This window comes from Cibotium barometz, chromosome 1 (genome assembly GCF_041138505.1).
Source record: "Cibotium barometz isolate CiBa-2024 chromosome 1, ASM4113850v1, whole genome shotgun sequence".
Lineage (NCBI taxonomy): Eukaryota > Viridiplantae > Streptophyta > Polypodiopsida > Cyatheales > Cibotiaceae > Cibotium > Cibotium barometz.
In genome coordinates this window covers 7,044,353-7,061,542 of record NC_141046.1, presented here as the reverse complement: position 1 = coordinate 7,061,542, position 17,190 = coordinate 7,044,353, and the positions used below count along the sequence as shown (strand labels likewise).

General features: G+C 40.7%; 1 pseudogene; it reads left to right on the top strand.

Moving 5' to 3' along the window:
- Positions 1-389: 389 nt before the first annotated feature.
- On the top strand, positions 390-16,604 carry LOC147641559 (uncharacterized; annotated as a pseudogene).
- The last annotated feature ends 586 nt before the right edge of the window (positions 16,605-17,190 follow it).

The following is a 17,190-nucleotide window of genomic DNA, read 5'->3' as shown; positions in this document are numbered from 1 at the left end:
CCTTGACCAAGAAGCAAACCAAATCAGAAAATTAAGATCAAAAGGAGGTTTTTGGGTCGTCTACAAGCAAATCCTTGGTTTCCTCACCTCTAGTGTATGCCATCATTGAGCTACATAGAGAAAAGAGGTATTTTGGGTGTTCCTAGAGCATGTCACATGCTTGAGCATGCTTAGGCTCATCAATTTCTCTCAAAGCTTGTAAACCATCTTCCAATCAAGACATTCTACAATCTCAATATCAAATCTCTTGTCTTCCACCTTTCTCTTCCATCTCTTATCTCTAACAGTAAGAGGCCCGGCCACTATCTGGTTCCTCCTCTTGAACCCTATTATCCCCGTCATCTTTGGTGAACCCGACGTGAAACTTGGAGCTGGGTGAGAGAAAAAGCATGGAGAACACTCAAGAAAATCCGATGCAAACAAATGATGCAGCAAATGTTGATTTTTTTTTCAATAGCAAAACAACAAGTGATGCAACAAAGGATCAACCTAGAAGAACGCATCTGAAAGGCTCATCAGGTGTGATTGAAAAGTTGGGCCGTTTTGATGGTCGCGCGACATCTCCAAATATTGTCAAGCCTATGAAGAAGCCATGGAGGACAATGGAGTTGCTGATCTTGAAGCAATTGGAGTATTCCATCTCAATGCGACACCACAACTTTGAGGGAGAATTAAAGAGCTTCAAGCTCTACATGCTCGTGATTGGCACAAATTCAAGGTGGTGTTGAAGACGGAATATTTTCTTGAAGATTCACAAAGGGTCACAAAGCAAACCTTTGTCAAATGGGTTCAACAAAAATAACAAAGGGCTATCATTAAGGGAGCTTCTTCGAGTATTTGAGAAGAAGTTTGATCAACTTTCAACAGGTGAACAACGATCTCTCACAAATGAGAAAGTTGAGTTGTTTGTATAGGCTGCTGATTCTTGTCTTCAAAAGAGCTTGGTTCCACTACTTGAAGATCCTGTCAGAGATCTTGGTCTTACCAATGATTGGGATGCAGTTCTAGCAGCAATCAACTTGCTTGTGAAGTGCCAAAAGAGGATAGACAAGTCGATTGTGGAGGACTCCTATGAAGAATCTGAAGATGGTGCTGAGAAGGTCGCAGAAACTCCAAAGTCAAAAATGCCTCCCAACATGGATCCAAAGAAAAAAACGCCTTCCATGGATGATTCAACCATAGAAGACCTGCTCAGAGGTATTCAAGAGCTCAATTTGAATTTAAAAGCTGTTAGAGTTGAAAGTCCTGCTTCAACTTCAACACAAAGACCTCCAAAAAATGACTGGAGAGGTGCATTTGGTGTGATAGCTCATCTCATAAACGCAAAGATTGTGATGATTTCAATGATGCTTTTACAAAGAATGTGGTTTTTTGGAAAGATAGAAAAATTCATCTCACAGAAATAGGTCAACCTATTTGCACAAATTTTGGATGAGGAGGTTTTAAGAAGATAGTTGAAGAGGTGACTACCACAACTTCCACTTATGGTATGTAAGTCTATAATGACAAAAATGAAGAAGAGGTGGAAGCATCACGAACTTTCTGGCCACGTGCATTGCGGACAGCAAAAGCAGGAAAGGTAACTTCCAACAAACTTCGTCAAGCAAGTGATTCTATTCGAGAAACCACTGGATGGATGGATCCAGTTGATTCACTCTCTGTAGATTGCGTCAAGCCAATGCGGCAATAGTTGAAGATAAGTGCAAGAGAGATGAGCAAGCTCCAGAGTCATCAAAAAGATTTATGCGCGCTCAATCCAGACATGATGGAGAACGTTTGGACAAATCAGCTCCCGCACCCGAAGTGCAAATGGAAGATGCACCAAAGGACAAGAAACAAGGTAAGCCACGAAGTCCATCATATAAGTTGAGATCTGACATTGAGCTAGCAATAGATTTAAAGGAGTTTGAAGAGCGCATCCTCAATAGCAAAGTAGAGATGACTTTGGGAGACATTTTGGGCATTGCAAAGCGGGAATTTCATGAAGAGATCATCGACAACACGACGAGCACCATATGGTCAGCACCCTCTAGGATCCTTCGCAGGTTACCTAGTGCTTCACAAATTCCAGTGGAGCACAATAGAAAAGATGGTGACAAGTGCTTTGTCATCAGAGGTAAAACATGTTCATTTTCATGAAGAATATGATATTGTAGAAGTTCCTAGAAGTCACTATTCTAGGTCACATTGGGCACGACAGAAACGGTGGTCAAAATTGGTGATTTTGAAGAACCGATTTTAGCTCTTGTAGATCATTGCTCTGAAATCAACCTCATGTCAAAGACCTTGTACCAAAAAGGAAAGTGGCCGATTGATTTGGACCATGGGTGGAGGATTCAAGCTGCTAACACACACAACCAGGTTCACTTTACAGTGCATGCGCTAATGTCAAGGAGATAATTGGGGATGTAAGTGATGCTCAAAACTTCTTTGTTCAAGATCATTCTTCATATCCCTTGATTTTGGGTCAACCATACATTGTTGCTATATGCGAATGGAGACAAGTTTTGGATGATGGTTCGACTTATGCAAGGGTTTGAAGTAAAGATGGCAAGAAGGCCCTCCAATTCATGACTGTTTGCATAGATCATGTCAGGAGAACAGAGAGGCTCTACGTGATCAACCATTGCCAAAAATCCACAACGAGTTCAAAGACAATAGGTTGTCACAGGATTTTCTTGGGGTACCATCATGAAGCGGGACTATGATGGTGCACAAGAGGTAAAGATCTCGCAAGGGGCTTTTTCTTCTGGGTTCATAGGACTAACATTTGAGCAGGAGGTGCATTTATGGGAGGCTGAATTGGCTCCGCTAACCTTTGATTGTCATAGTGAGAAAAATGTTGTTGTGGGGTGAGCTGTGGTCTCACTATTGGGGTAGGAGAATATCTTGGTGCTAGAGTTGGACTACTTGCATTGGAGTCCACTCTGATGTTGAGGGTCCCTCTCTAGTGAACTCTCGTAAGGGGAGGAGCAAAAGTTTCTCCTAGAAAGGCTATCTCTCCTGGTTTGGCTGTATTAGTTGAGAACACTTCCATAAATAATGGTTGTCCTCTCCATTTGAGCTCACAAAACTCCTTCCAGTTTAAGGTTTGATATTTATTTGCCCATTTATCAATGATTCGGTTCTTGTATCCTGCGAGCTTCTTGACTACCACCACAAGTGCTAGAGGAAGATCTAGCTCTGGCAATCTAGTTGTGGCATAATATCCTTCTACTGCATCCGTATAGACCTCTTAAAGTAGGTCATCCTGAAAAACCTTTGTCACTGAGATCTGTCGTATGAACTCCATTTTTCTCTTGCCTTTCTTGTCCCTTTCCAAATTTAGATCTATGAAAAGTAAATCATCTATGGATGGCTTTGAGGATTGGGCATTGGATGGTCCATGCATGTCCGGCTCAATGAGCCAATCATCTCTAGACTCCCTTGCTCCGGAAGGCTTTGATAAGTCTGGAAACTCACTCTTAGAGAGCCCTCCTAATTTGTCTACATTCTCTAGATGATAGGTGACTTCATAGCGAACACCATCTCCACCTATGTACATGCTACCCTGGTTATTGACTAAAGGTGTTCTATCAAGCTCTGAGAAAAAGTTGGCGATCTTCACAAGGTACCGATGTTGTGGATCCCTAAAGATATCAGCTCCCTGAGCATTCGTGTAGACATGTTGAAGTCTCACATTGAGTGGTAACCCCATGATGTCAGCTTCAAATGGGTTTAAAGATCTTGTGGGTGTCCTATTTGGGGCTAAGGGCTGCCGATTAGATGGCCCTAGATTGTCCATAGACATTGAGCTAGTTGTTTTAGAAAGGGTATCAAATTGGGATTCGAAAAAGGTTTCAGCAATATCACCCAAATTTCCTACTGATTGGGTACCACTCTCTAGACCCTATGGCAGTGTCTATATGGCATCCCGATTGCAAGTGCATAAGGTCAAATTTTTAGTTTTTTTTTCCCAAAAAAATCAAAAAAATTTCAGGTTGTTGGCTCAAACTTTGCCAAAACCCATTTTGAGCCCCCTCGAACACATTGGGCCAAAAAAAGTAGCGTATTTTTTGGGGTCAAAAATCACCCAAAATTTACCAGTTTTCCATACTGAACTCACTATGGGAAAATGGCTCCAAGACCAAAATTTCGACGATGGGTATTTTCTATCTCCTCTCGGAAAGTTAGATAACCTCCTAAATTTTGGCACCAAAAAATGTAAAATTTTCCAAACTCTTTTTTTTTGGGGGGAGGGGGCTCTAGACCCCTTCCTTCAAGGGCTGCGAGCGCTTGTGTGTGAGTGCATGTATATGTGTCTTTCTTTCTCGTTCAAAAGATCTCCCACCCCCTCCCTCTTTTCTTATTTTATTTTATTTCTTTTTTTTTGGGTTTCTCTTCTTTTCTTATCTTATTTTTGTGTCTTTTCTTTTTGTGCACAAAAGCGTGTGCATGTGCCCTTGATTTGTGTGCACCTTTTTCTTTTCATGCAAAAAATCTTTTTGGTTGCGTGCAGCATGTGCGTGTGTGCATGCAGATGCCTTAGAATATGCATGTGTGCGTGAACGAATGTATAGGATGCGTGCATCTATGCATGCACGTTTCTATAGGCCGCGTGTGTGTAGGTCCATGCAGGATGCAAAAGTGTGCTCCTGTGTGTGCAAAAGTGTGCTCCTGTGTGTGCAGATGAGAGTGTGTATGCGTGTGCAGGGTGTAGAAATTACAAAAGTTTTGTGTGCAGGCTTATGCAGAAAATTACAAAAATTGAGTGTGTGCAATGTATGTGAAAAAAACAGAACATGGTGTGTATTATGTACTGTGTGTGTGTCAAACTAAATGCAACAAAAAAGCCTAAATTATGCAACAAAATAGAATACCAAATTAAATACTAAATGCCTAAACAAAAAATTACACTAATCAAACACTTAACTAAATGCTAATCAAACACTAAAATAACAAACAAATTGTAAACTAAATTGACCTACTTGTTGCAAGGTATCCCACGCAGCTGTGAGATGAAAGACGCCTCTTGCTGTGGTGCCCACCACCACCGACCCGCAAAATGCAAAAACACAAATAAAGAGAACTTAATAAAGGGTTGGATTAATGTTCGATTAGTATTGATTAAAGCACCAAAACACAAAACATATGTTCATTTTTTTGTTTTTAATGTCAACTAACCTAGAGGCGCCCTTGGGATCACACACCCAATGCCCTCACTAATTTAATCTAATCCTATCTCACGGTTTTGCAACCAATGAAAGCTCTCAAATTAGGAGAAGGCATTTAACTAAGACAATCACTAACTTAGATTATTGTTCCCCGGGCAATGGCGCCATTGTTGGAGCATCATAGCATAGCATAGTAGTAGCCATCCAATAGATTGTCAATCTGAGGATTAAACCTGATTAGCGCATGGAGGCTATCCCGAATCGGAGATTGACTTAATACACACCTTCAATGACCAATAAATCTCTCTCAATCTCACCTACTCAATGCTCTCTCTCTGTTAAACCATTCCTAATCATACACACAAACTAAGAGCAAACGGACTTGCATCTCAAACTCAATGTCCAAGAATCAAAGGGTAAGTAGACATATCCTGCACAAAGAAGTTTTGCTCATCTCGAACATCCCCTATAGTCACTTTCATATTTGGACAAGCACCATACAAGCCTCTTGATGAATTGTTTGTAGCTCGGATCCTCCACCCATGGTCTGTATCAACAATTGGTCACCTTCCTTTGGAGTAGAGACTCTTTGACATAAGATTTATTTCTGAACCATGATCTATAAGTGCAATGCTACATGGTTCCTTAAGATCACCAACCTTAACCAGAGTCTCTGTCGTAGCCCTTGCCAATAGTTCCTTGAATAATGGCTTCTATGAAAGACTTTTGATTCCTCATCATCGTCAATTTGAACTTGATTCTAATCGCACGCAATTAACTCAAAATAGATTAATGCAAGCGCACACATAAACTCAATCTCAAGCACACATTAATCAAAACATGATTACCCAATTAGCCCACAACATCAAAATGCAAACACATTAAATTAACAAAGACAAGAGAGAGTTTAGCATGATAGAGAGTTGATTATGCTCAATTATAGCAAGCGAAAAGTGGAGATTAATTTATCTCATAGAATTAGAGAATGATTTATAGAATGAGAGTAGAGTAAGGCATTCGAGAGAGCATGAAAAAGAGCTCACAAAAACTATGGATGATTAGAGCTCTCTTTCTCAAAATGAGGTAAAAAGGTGCCATCTCTAACCTAGAATGTCTTTTTATAGCCATTTGGGGGTGCCCTTTTACATTTGGCTGCCCAACCCTAATATGGCCAAAAAACCCTAAGCGACTTATTAATACAAATTGGAACTCTCATGAGCCCATAAAAATGTATGCGTGATACAACATAAAGGTCCTATGAGCCCAATCCATGATCATAAGATTATGCACTACAAACAAGGATTAATTTTTATAAGTAGCCAAGAGGTTTAGGGATTATGGTTTTTCCAAAAAAGAGGAGGGGAGAAAGTCCCTTGGCTTAAGCATACTTTGGATGGGAATCTTGCCTTAAGACTTGGGAGAAGAAGCATTAAATCTTAGCAATTAAACGTGCAAAACATTAATATGTCACTTTTTAATTAAGAGGAGATTAAGAGAAGAAACAAGATTAACCCAAAATTGCATAAATCCGTAAGTAGTTTACTATCATGTTCTTAGCCTTTAGGAAGGAATGACTACCTTCCTTAAGTAGTGCTATGTAAGAAAACTAAAAGAATAGCTTATATGCATAAAAAATAAAATGGTTAGTAAGAGGGTTATGAGATGATTAGGGAGTAATTATCATATTAGGTCATCATCTTCTCAAACATGCTATGACTTAGTTATGATCTTGAAGCCTTTATGGGTAAAGAGAGTGCTTTCTACTCTCAATAGACCATAACCTCACTTCGTGATCTACTCAGTTTGACAAAAAGGAACTTGACAAAATGTAGATTAGTGTATTAAGCATTGTTAGTAAGAGGGTTGTAGGGTGATTAGAGAGTAATTAACATATTAGTCATCATGTTCAAGCATACTATTACTTAGTTATGATCTTGAAGCCTTTATGGGTAAAGAGAGTGTTTTCTACTCTCAATAGACCATAACATTGCTTCATGATCTACTCAACTTGACAAAACGGAACTTGACAAAACATGACAAAACATAGATTAGTGTATTAAGTGTCGTTAGTAAGAGGGTTATGCGATGATTAGAGAGTAAGTATTGTTGAGATTCAAGCTCGATGTCAGCGTGTGCCAGCTATGCTATGTGCTGGCATGTTAGGTAGCAGCATGTGTGAGACATAAATGATCGCGTCCAGCTGGTCATAGTGTGTGGACATTAGCTAGGGTTAGCTGTGTGTGGACACAACCCATAGTGTGTCTTGTGTATTATGGATTAGGGCTTTATGCATTGTGTGAGAAGGGAGATGGCTTCCCTCTATGGTTAGGGTTTGTAATATACATTAGGGTTTGCTCCTATGTGTGTGTCTCCTCTCCCTCTACCTGTTTTTCATCATGGTATCAGAGCCTGGTGCTTGCTATTTTTAGGGTTTATGAGTGAGTGAGAGAAGAGGGAGAAGAAGCTGTGAAGCTTGCCATTGATGCTGTGAAGCTTGGAGCACACCGATTTCTATCAGATCTGAGAGCTTGGCCCACCGGGTAAGGACTACTAAACACCCTTGAGTGGATTGCAGGTGATTCAAGCACAAACAAGGCAAATTAGGGTTGCCCAAAGCAAAAGAAAATTTTGGTTTTTTGCAAGCTTTCCATTAGGGCTTGGAAGCGGTGATGTATTGTGAAAATAGATGCAGATCTGGCAAAGAAACATGTATCTGGCAAATGGGAATGTATTGGCAACTCATGTGCAAGCCCTACAGTGAATTTGGAGCAAGTATGATGCATTTGAGTGATTAAAAAATTACTATTTTTGAAGCTCTCACAAAACAGAGAAAAAGAGTCACTTGGTGGATGAAATTAGAGCTAGTTTTTTGGCAAAAATCAATCAATTGATGGGTTGTACACATGCCTTGGAGTGTTAGGCATCTATATATGCTTTCAATTACTACTACAATCCTTCCAAATCCCCTCACGAGTAGGCGGCGCAAATCATACAGCAGAAACAGAGCATTTTCTCATATTTTTGCTAAGTGGAGGACTCAAATCAACTGTTGTGTTTGATAACTTCCAAAATTATCTTAGCAATTGTGTGGTATATACACTTGAGAAGGAAGCTACATGATTGGTTGGAGCAATTATGAATTATGGAGCTGGAAATGAGCTGATTAAACAGGCTGTCTACTGTGTTTAGTGAAAGAGAGTGTGATTAATCGACTAATTACTCTCTCATCTTAAACAATTGGTCTAATTCCTTTTACATGGAGTTAGTGGACATCATTGCTGAGCTAATGAATGCCTGGTCTCTCAATTTGGACAAGTATTGAAGAAATTAGAGCCATTTTACTACTGGTTTTTACTGGTTTTTTTTATTTTTCTCAAAACAGAGAAGGGGGTTTGACAAAATTGGTATGTACGCATCTTGGTTGATGTTGATATGCAACATTGAGCTTGTTTAGGTGTCAATGCAAGTTATCCACACTTGATTGAACCACTACATTGCAATTTGGAGCCTTGGAAAGCGTGCCAAAATAGGGTACCTTGGACTGCGCATGTCAGTTCAATTTGGATGCAACCAGTTTGATTTTCTACATCAAAAGTGAAGTTCATTGTGTGCTTTGGAGTATCTGGAATAATTATTAGAGTGTGGTTGAGCTAAGGAAGGCTCGTTTATAGATTTGGACATGTACGGAAGGTGCATTTGCATTGAGCAAATATGTCAGATAACCCAGTACAAATTGTGGGTGAAAAATTGGATAGGAAGAACTTCCAGGCATGGAAGTACATGATTAAAAGTTTTCTGAAGGGAAAAGGTTTTTGGAACCTTATTAACAGGTGTGGAGCCAGAGCCGGTGAACTACCCCGACAACCTACACAGCAACAGGTTATAGCCCATAAGCAATGGTCAGCATACAAAGTTTTGCATTATCTGTCTGTATGTATCTCGGATGCTATACTCATACATATACATGATGCTGAGAATCCCAAGGATGCATGGGATACATTGGTAAAGCTGTTTGATACAGACACTAGTGCTCGCAAGTCTCAATTGCGAGCGACAACAGATTCATAATGTGAAACGGAAAGGAAGGAGCATCCATGATTATGTAAAAGAGATAAAGAAGTATGCAGATGCATTGGCAACAATCAATGCCCCCATGCCTGATGATGATCTGGTAGACATTACCTTGTGTGGTCATGGCAAGGAGTATAAGTCTTTTGATACATCCATCTCGGTTCAGAGTACAGGTTTACCAGACTTTGATGAGTTGGTTTCACTCTTGCTTGTTGAGGAAATCAAACTCAGTGACTCCTTTCATGATGCATCTACTAGCCATGATGATAATGGCAGAAATCAGGCTTTCTATTCACTATGGCTGTAACAAATGGTTGGGAAATACATCAAATGGATGTGAAAAATGCATTTCTAAATGGTGATCTACAAGAAGAAGTTTATATGGCACAGCCAGAAGGATATGTACACCCAAGATATCCCACTCATGTATGCAGATTAAAGAAAGCATTATATGGTTTAAAGCAAGCACCTCGTGCTTGGAGTGATAAGATGAGCCGATATCTTATCTCCCTTGGATTTCAGGTTTCTACCTCGCATTCTGTGTTTGCACGCTCTTTCTTTGGCTTCTTCCTGAGCCATTTTAGCCACTAACTTTTGTTTTTCTTGTTGCCATTTGGCCATGTGCAATCTATCAAGCTCAGCTTGCGTAGCGGAATGTTGTACTTCTTAATTCGGCATCCACTTATCCAGTTGGGCATTTCTTCGCCATTGAGCATTGAAAGTTTAACAGCACCACTGGATGACAGTCCTGAAATCACATAATGAATTTAGCCTGGAACTCCTTGAGGGTGAAAACCAATACTAAATCGCCCAATTTAAACTCTTTAGTTATGATGCGACTATCAAGGAACTGTTTTTGCCTTCTTTTCAATGCGTACATTCCTGCTACTGCACCAGCCAGTCTAGTCTCATCTAACTGTTCAATACTTTGCTCCCTTTCCTGTCAACATTCCGTGCCCGTTGGGATGAATTCTGAGATTAATGGAACCTGATTTATGGCATAGTCTTCTTTTCTTGTGACCCACAACTATGAAGGGTAAGAGGATCGTTACGGGGAGGCTACTCTCGGCTGTAATGGATTGGGTGAGGTGGAGGTTTGTACACTCTAAAATGCTCATCTATCCAATTCAGGGGTGGCTAATGGGGATGATGTTTCAACAGTGCATTGATCCACTGCATTGTTGGGAAGATTCCTAGCGCCGATGTTCGTGTGTGTGGCTAGTTGCGTTCCATTTCCTGGCAAGGTGATACGTTAACTAGCATTTAGTAAGGGCAGCTCCAGCAGAACTCAAAATTCAGGTAGCCTCTTTAATCGAATGAGATTGTGCCTCCACTCACCCCAACCCATTGTTGTAAGGAGATGCTCACATGTCAACGCGTAGAATGTTGTTCTGAAGAGATGCATATTTGTTAGCATGTGAACAAGAGTACTACTTATCAATGATTTAAAATTAAACCGGCTTGCACACTTCCAAGCACCAATTAGTGTTGGTTTTGAAACTTGGCTATGCTGTCATATTATAGAAGATGCCAACCTTAATTTGCCTAGTTCAAAGCTATACTTTCATGGTGGCCATTTGGTGGAAGTTTTATCATGAGGAAATCAATCTAGATGTTTTCAATTTGAAGGCAACACCTCAGCTTCCCATGGAACTGTTGCAGGGCTTTCTTAGAATTCTCCATCTTGTCAGGACTTGAACTAGTCTCCAATCCAAGCATCTGATTATGTACTATAAACTTACGTCGACACTTTGCAATATCTCCACGTAGTCCACTCGTGATGAGTGGGAATGCCGATACGATTAGACTCAAAGCCATGTAGGAGTGGAATGCCCTTTTAGAGGCTCTCTCTTGCTTATCACTTGGAGTTATGAAAAGCAGCACGTAGCTCATAGCCATTAGATGCCTTCTTTAAGGGCATTTTCCCTACTCATACTTGAAGCTTACCAATAAGATAATTATTTCTCATATAGCCTATTTCGTTTGGAAGATTTTGAGGAGTTAACTTTTCTCCAAGAGTTTCACGCCCAACAAATGCACACAAAAGAGCATGGATTGAAAAGGAGGGGTTATAAAATGTGTCATTGAGCTTTTTAGCATTGAGTGGTTTCAAAGGTTTCAAGGTTGAAAGGCTATGAAAATATGTTTCATCATAGTGGTGTCATGGACTCTAATTTTACGTGAGTGTTACAGCCTTGTACTACCCAACTTGTTCATAATAAAGAGAAAACCTTTGATGGTTGTTTTGGCTTTTGGTATTCCTTTTGTGCAAAGTATTGAATAGTTATATTGTACACTTTCATGTTATTGGTGCACCACGCTATTATGTGTTGACTTCCACTTGTAGCTTTATGCAAACCTAGGTTGCATTTCTTCAAAAAGACAATGATCTCGATCAATTTGGGGGGACAAGCATAAAGATGAGATGAGTTGGAGGAGGATTTCTTTGAAAAAAGAATAATATGTTTACATTGTGGTCCTCCGTCATGGTGTTGGGTCTACCAAGAAAAGTTGTGGAGCACCATTGACCTAACCATTGATCAAATTTTTGGCAATCTTGGTATTCTAGAGAAGGAAAGATCAGGATCTTGTGCACTACAAAATAAAGGAGAGAATAAGTGTACAACACAGAGATGCATTGGGAATATGATGAAGACAAGAGTATATTTCTACATGAAAGTGAAGGCAAAAGAGGTGAGGGTAAAGAGGGGGGAGGTGGCAACAACTATTGCTCATGGCATGGAAGCATCGTGCAGCTAGGGAAAAGAGAAGTGGTGACTAACATGGCCTCAAGTGAGGGGATGGCTATGGGTTATCGATAATAGGTGTGTACTCAAGCTTTGGAGTTGAGCTACTTAAGTGTGTCGCTCTTGCTCGATGAGATGAGCATAAGAGTTGAAGGCCACTGAGTTAAGAGTTAGTACAATGAAAGTTTCCTACAATCATGCACAAGTGCATGGTGAGACGAGTGGAGAAACCACAACATGAGAAACCCTTATGGGAGCGGTGACGGCTCATGAAGCGCTCTCAAGTGCTCTTACGTTGTAAACTTCTAGGAGAGTCCTTCATTACTTTACTCTTGGGCAACATGTTGCATCATGCATGATAGGGTGTCCCACCCTTCGACACATGCATTAGGCACTCTTATTGCTTCCACCCAAGAACTCATCTTGGATGACATCACTGTCACAAATGTGACTAATCTATCTTATTATGGGTATTAGTTGATGTTTTTTTTTGTCTTAAAGTGTTTTTGGTCAAGTACAATGAGTCTCAATCATGCCATCATGATTTGTTTGAGTCTCCTTCTCCTTGATAATTGTTATGCTCTTTCACTTTCTTTCCCTCATCATCTAATTTGTAAGTTCAAGTTTCTTTTGACCTTATGAAGGTATGTTAATGATTGTGGGGATGTCATGGTATCTAGTCCATAATATGTATGATGGAACTGATGGCTATATAGTCTTGTGGATGTTTACCATGAGTTTATCACTTGCACTATTATACAAAGTGAATTTGGGCATGTTCTTGGATTCATCTACGTATTTACTATTTATTCAATTGTACAAAGAGATACTTGCGAAGGGATGCACCCTATCTCTTGGGTCATCTTCGAAAGGATACGTCTCTTTGAATAGTTACCACTCTTGTAAAAGGAACTAGCTATTTATGAAAGGGCACGATCCTATTATTGGACACGACCTTACTTTTGTAAGTTTTCAGTCTCTATTTAAGAGAGGCCTAGCAATGCAAGCACACCGTTTTCTCACATCTCTCTCTCAAGTTCTCAAGTTTCTTAATCATGTTAGAATAGTATTAAACATACTTAGAAGATTAGAGTTTGGACAAGCACCATGAAGTAAGTAATCCCTAGATTGTACACAACTAATACTCGTTAGCATATGAGGCATGTCCAGATGTCTCAGGCCCTTGGTTGTGGGTTGGCCACCCTTTTCTAGTTAGTGTGGGTTAATCTAGGATTTTTTCCACTAGTCCCTCTATTTTTTAGAGGTGATGAGTATTTTTGGTAGTGACCAATTTATTGGCCTACATGCTTGACCTTTCACATTCTATTCTATAAATAGGCTAGGTCATTTGTCATTCCGGTGAGTTTAGTCAGTGCGTTTCTTAGAGGCCTCCACTTTTGTATCGTCATTTCTTGAGTTAGTGCTTGAGCACTTTTTTCTACATTATCACTCTCTTTCTCGTGCCCTTGTCTTGATCATCTTCCAATGCCTATCTAGACACGATATCTGCAAAGTCTTTGGTGATCATGTGGCCTACCAAATGCAAAGTATCTGCATCAACACACTGGCGTTTTTTTAGCAAAGAGAGGCTCAAAACAATGGTGTTTTTGGGTTCCCAATCCATTTTCAATGTTTTTTTTGGACAATGTGTGTCATTGACATCTTCCACAAATTGCTGGTGATGGGTACATAGGGTACCGATCAAGCCTTAGTTTTTTCAGCAAAAAGTAGGTTTTTGGTACCAAAAGGTGCAGCAAAAGTGGGCTGCAATAGACCTGCGTTTGTTTCAGCCAGCAGGGGGGGGTGACATTTGCGTTTTGAGCCCGGAGGAGATCATCATCACATATTTCAGCCTTGAAGGGTAGCGTTTTGGCTGTCCTATACGACGACGTTTTGGCTGTGTTTTTCTTCCTTGGACAGCAGTGCCAAAAAGAAGGCCCTTCTTGTGCAAGAAGGGTGTGTTTGGTGATGGCTTTCTATCAGCATCATTTGGGCTCTCTATTGGCTGCGTTTTGGAGGTATTTCAACGAGATAAATGGCTAGTGCGCTTTTGCAATTGTGTGAAACTTGGGCTTACTTGGTGTTATCTCATTTACACCCTTGGTATTCGCACTTGGAGCAATCATGTCTGAGACGAGGAGAAGCAATCTAGAGACAACGAAGTTGAAGATGATGACGACGATGATTTCAATTAGACTCTCTTGCAGGAGTGGATGGAAAGGAAGATTCCTTAGTTCCCGTCAGATCGACAACTTGAAGGTCAGAGTAACTATGGAATATGGAATGTCTTGATGGAGTCTATGTTGGAGACTCATGACCTGTTACTCATGGTGACAATGCCATATGATTGACCTTCATTACAAGAGGGCAAGAAGTCCACATTGTTGCCAAAAGCTTAGATCCAGAAGGAGGGACACCAATTGGACAAATTGAATGCAAGGATTCTGTCCTGTATTTCCTTGAATTTTACTCTATCGATTATTGAGAGCACAAAGAATAGGACAGGAGCTTGGGACATGTGGCCCTGTCCGGCGTCGTCGTATAATTGGATGTCACCCATGAAGCGGATGTTGATTGAGGTCCAGATCAGAACGCTCAAACCCTCACAATCAGCTTTCATGAAGGACCACATCAACAAACTTTAGGCTATGCAACAAGATGTGTTGCAATAGGGAAGCAGATTTCATCCGAAGACATGGCCATTACTTTTTTGACTCATTTACCTAACAATTATGTTGGTTTTCAGTCTTCTTTGATCACTTCGGGGACGGGTGACTGATCTTAGTCCTAATGGTGTTGGATCAGAAGGATAGATTTTGGAATATCTCTGGTGATAGAGGGGGTTCATAAGCTTTGATTGGACAGTTTCGTAAGAATCAGAATCAACAAAAGAAGGGCAAAGGTAAAGCCCAATAGCAACAGCAGCAGTAGCGGGCTTCGAAGACTTGCTACAATTGTGGCATGCCAGGCCATATTCAGAGGGATTGCCCAAGCAAATCCGTTGGCAAGGAGAAGTTAGAGGCTATAGAAACAGGTGCTATTGCTTGGCCTAGAGCGTGTGTACCTAGATCTCCTCGAGAGATGATTCGTCTTGTGACGTGGTCCTTATAGCTTCTCCTGCTGGGGAGTGGATACTTGTGCTTTCAAGCACGTCTGCAAACGAAGGAAGGTCTTTATCTCCCAAATCCTTCATATAAGAGTTCTCATGTGCACAACTTTGATTTCAATGCATCCACCTCATAGGTATTTTCCCCAGCTATAAGCTACCATCAACATAGAGTATCAAAATCAAAAGACTACCATCTGTAGCTTTCTTTGTATAGAGGCAATGATCTACTTTACTCCTTTGATAACCTTGAGACTTCATGAATGCATCAATCTTGTGATACCATTCCCTTGGTGCTTGCTTCAGACCATATAGGCTTTTTTTGAGTTTACACACCATGTTTTCTTTGCCTTTTATAACAAAACCCTCTGGTTGCTACATGCAAATATCCTTATGAAGATAACCATGTAAGAATGCTATCTTGACATCCATTTGGACAAGCTTTATATCCTCTTTGGAAACCAAGGTAAAAACACATTGAAGTGTGGTCATCTTGACCGCCGCCGTCGCTCGCAGGAGAAAAACTCTCATCAAAGTCAAAACCTTTCTATTTCAAAAACCCTTTGGTGACCAATCTAGCCTTATACTTAGGATGCCCATCATTAGGTGTGAGCTTCAACTTCTTATAAACTCACTTACAAGGTAAAACATTCTTTCCTTTTGGCAAAGAAACCAAGTCCCAACAATTAGAATTCTTATGCAAAGACTTCATTTTCGATTGCATCACTTGCTTCCAATTAAGCTTGTTATCTCTTAACATAGCCTCATCATAGTAGGAGGGCTCCCCATAATAATCAGTTAATTAACACCTTAGGTCTTTGTCAGGCAAGGTTTACATTGGCGACAATTCCATAGTTTTGATCCATGGCATCGGTGATCTATGTCTTATTCTTAATGGTGAAGGAGGGACTTTCACTTCCAAGATAGTCTATGTTCCCGATTTCGGATTTCATCTGCTACCTGTGAGGGATCTTTGCAAGCTCGGTCTTCAGGTCGAATTCTATGAGGATCACTTTTGGGTACGGGATAGACTATCGAGGAAATTGTTCTGTGAGGGTGATGACAAGCATGGTGTGTTCAAGCTTTAGGAATCGAGTGTTCTAGCTCATTATCTTTCTTTTTCAACCATTAGTGACTTCTGGTATGCTGGTTTCGGTCACCTTAACTTTCAATATCTGCATCAGAAAATGGTGATGGACCTACCGAATGTTGGGGTGAATAAGAGCGAATGTAGCTCTTGTATCGAGGAGAAATAGCATCAAGAGCCTTTCCCGAAAAAGGTGTCTAGGAGGGCTAGCTAGTCGTTGGAGCTAGTACAAATAGATTTGTCTGGAGCCATGCAATAGGTTTCTCATGCTCATTGTGAATGATTTTAGTAGGTTGACTTGGGTATTCTTTCTAAAGCTAAAGAATGAAGCTTTTCTCGACATCAAAGAATGGTTGACCGTGGTACAGAAAGAGTCAGTTAGAGCTGACAAAGATGGAGAGTTCACCTCTGGAGATATGGCAAAATTCTGTGCTAAATAGGGTATTAAGAGAGAGTTGCCAATACTGGCATATCCGCGTAAGCTTTGGGAGGAGGCGGTTGCTACTGCAATGAATATCCTTTACCGGTCTCCTGTAGAAGCAGTGCCGCCAAAGACTTAGAGGGGAAAGATGGATTCTAAGAGGGCTATGATCTTATACCACCATTGCAAACGATACGAGTAGTCCCTGATGTTGAAACTGAAACACAAGAAAACCGAAGGAAAATGTGCAAAAATTGAAAGCAAAGCAAGCATTCAACAACAAAGCGAACGCACACATTGCTGGACAAACAAACACGAAAAACGAAGTCAATGCATTCAAGAGACCATGCATAAATGTGAATTTAGGTTCACGATGTGTGTTGGGAATTGCATTAATTGACAAGGGTGCTGATTTAAACTCCATAAGCTATGAAACGTTGGAAAAGCTAGGGACCTGGTATTTGGTTAGTATCCTGTAGCTTCCCGCTTCCTGCTTCCCGCCCTTCAAGCTGCATCGACGTCTTTCCTTCTCTGCGGGCGGATGCCCTCCCAAGTGCATGGGCACTGAGAGGAGGAGCCCGTCCCTTGTTCGCGTCCCCAGCTCC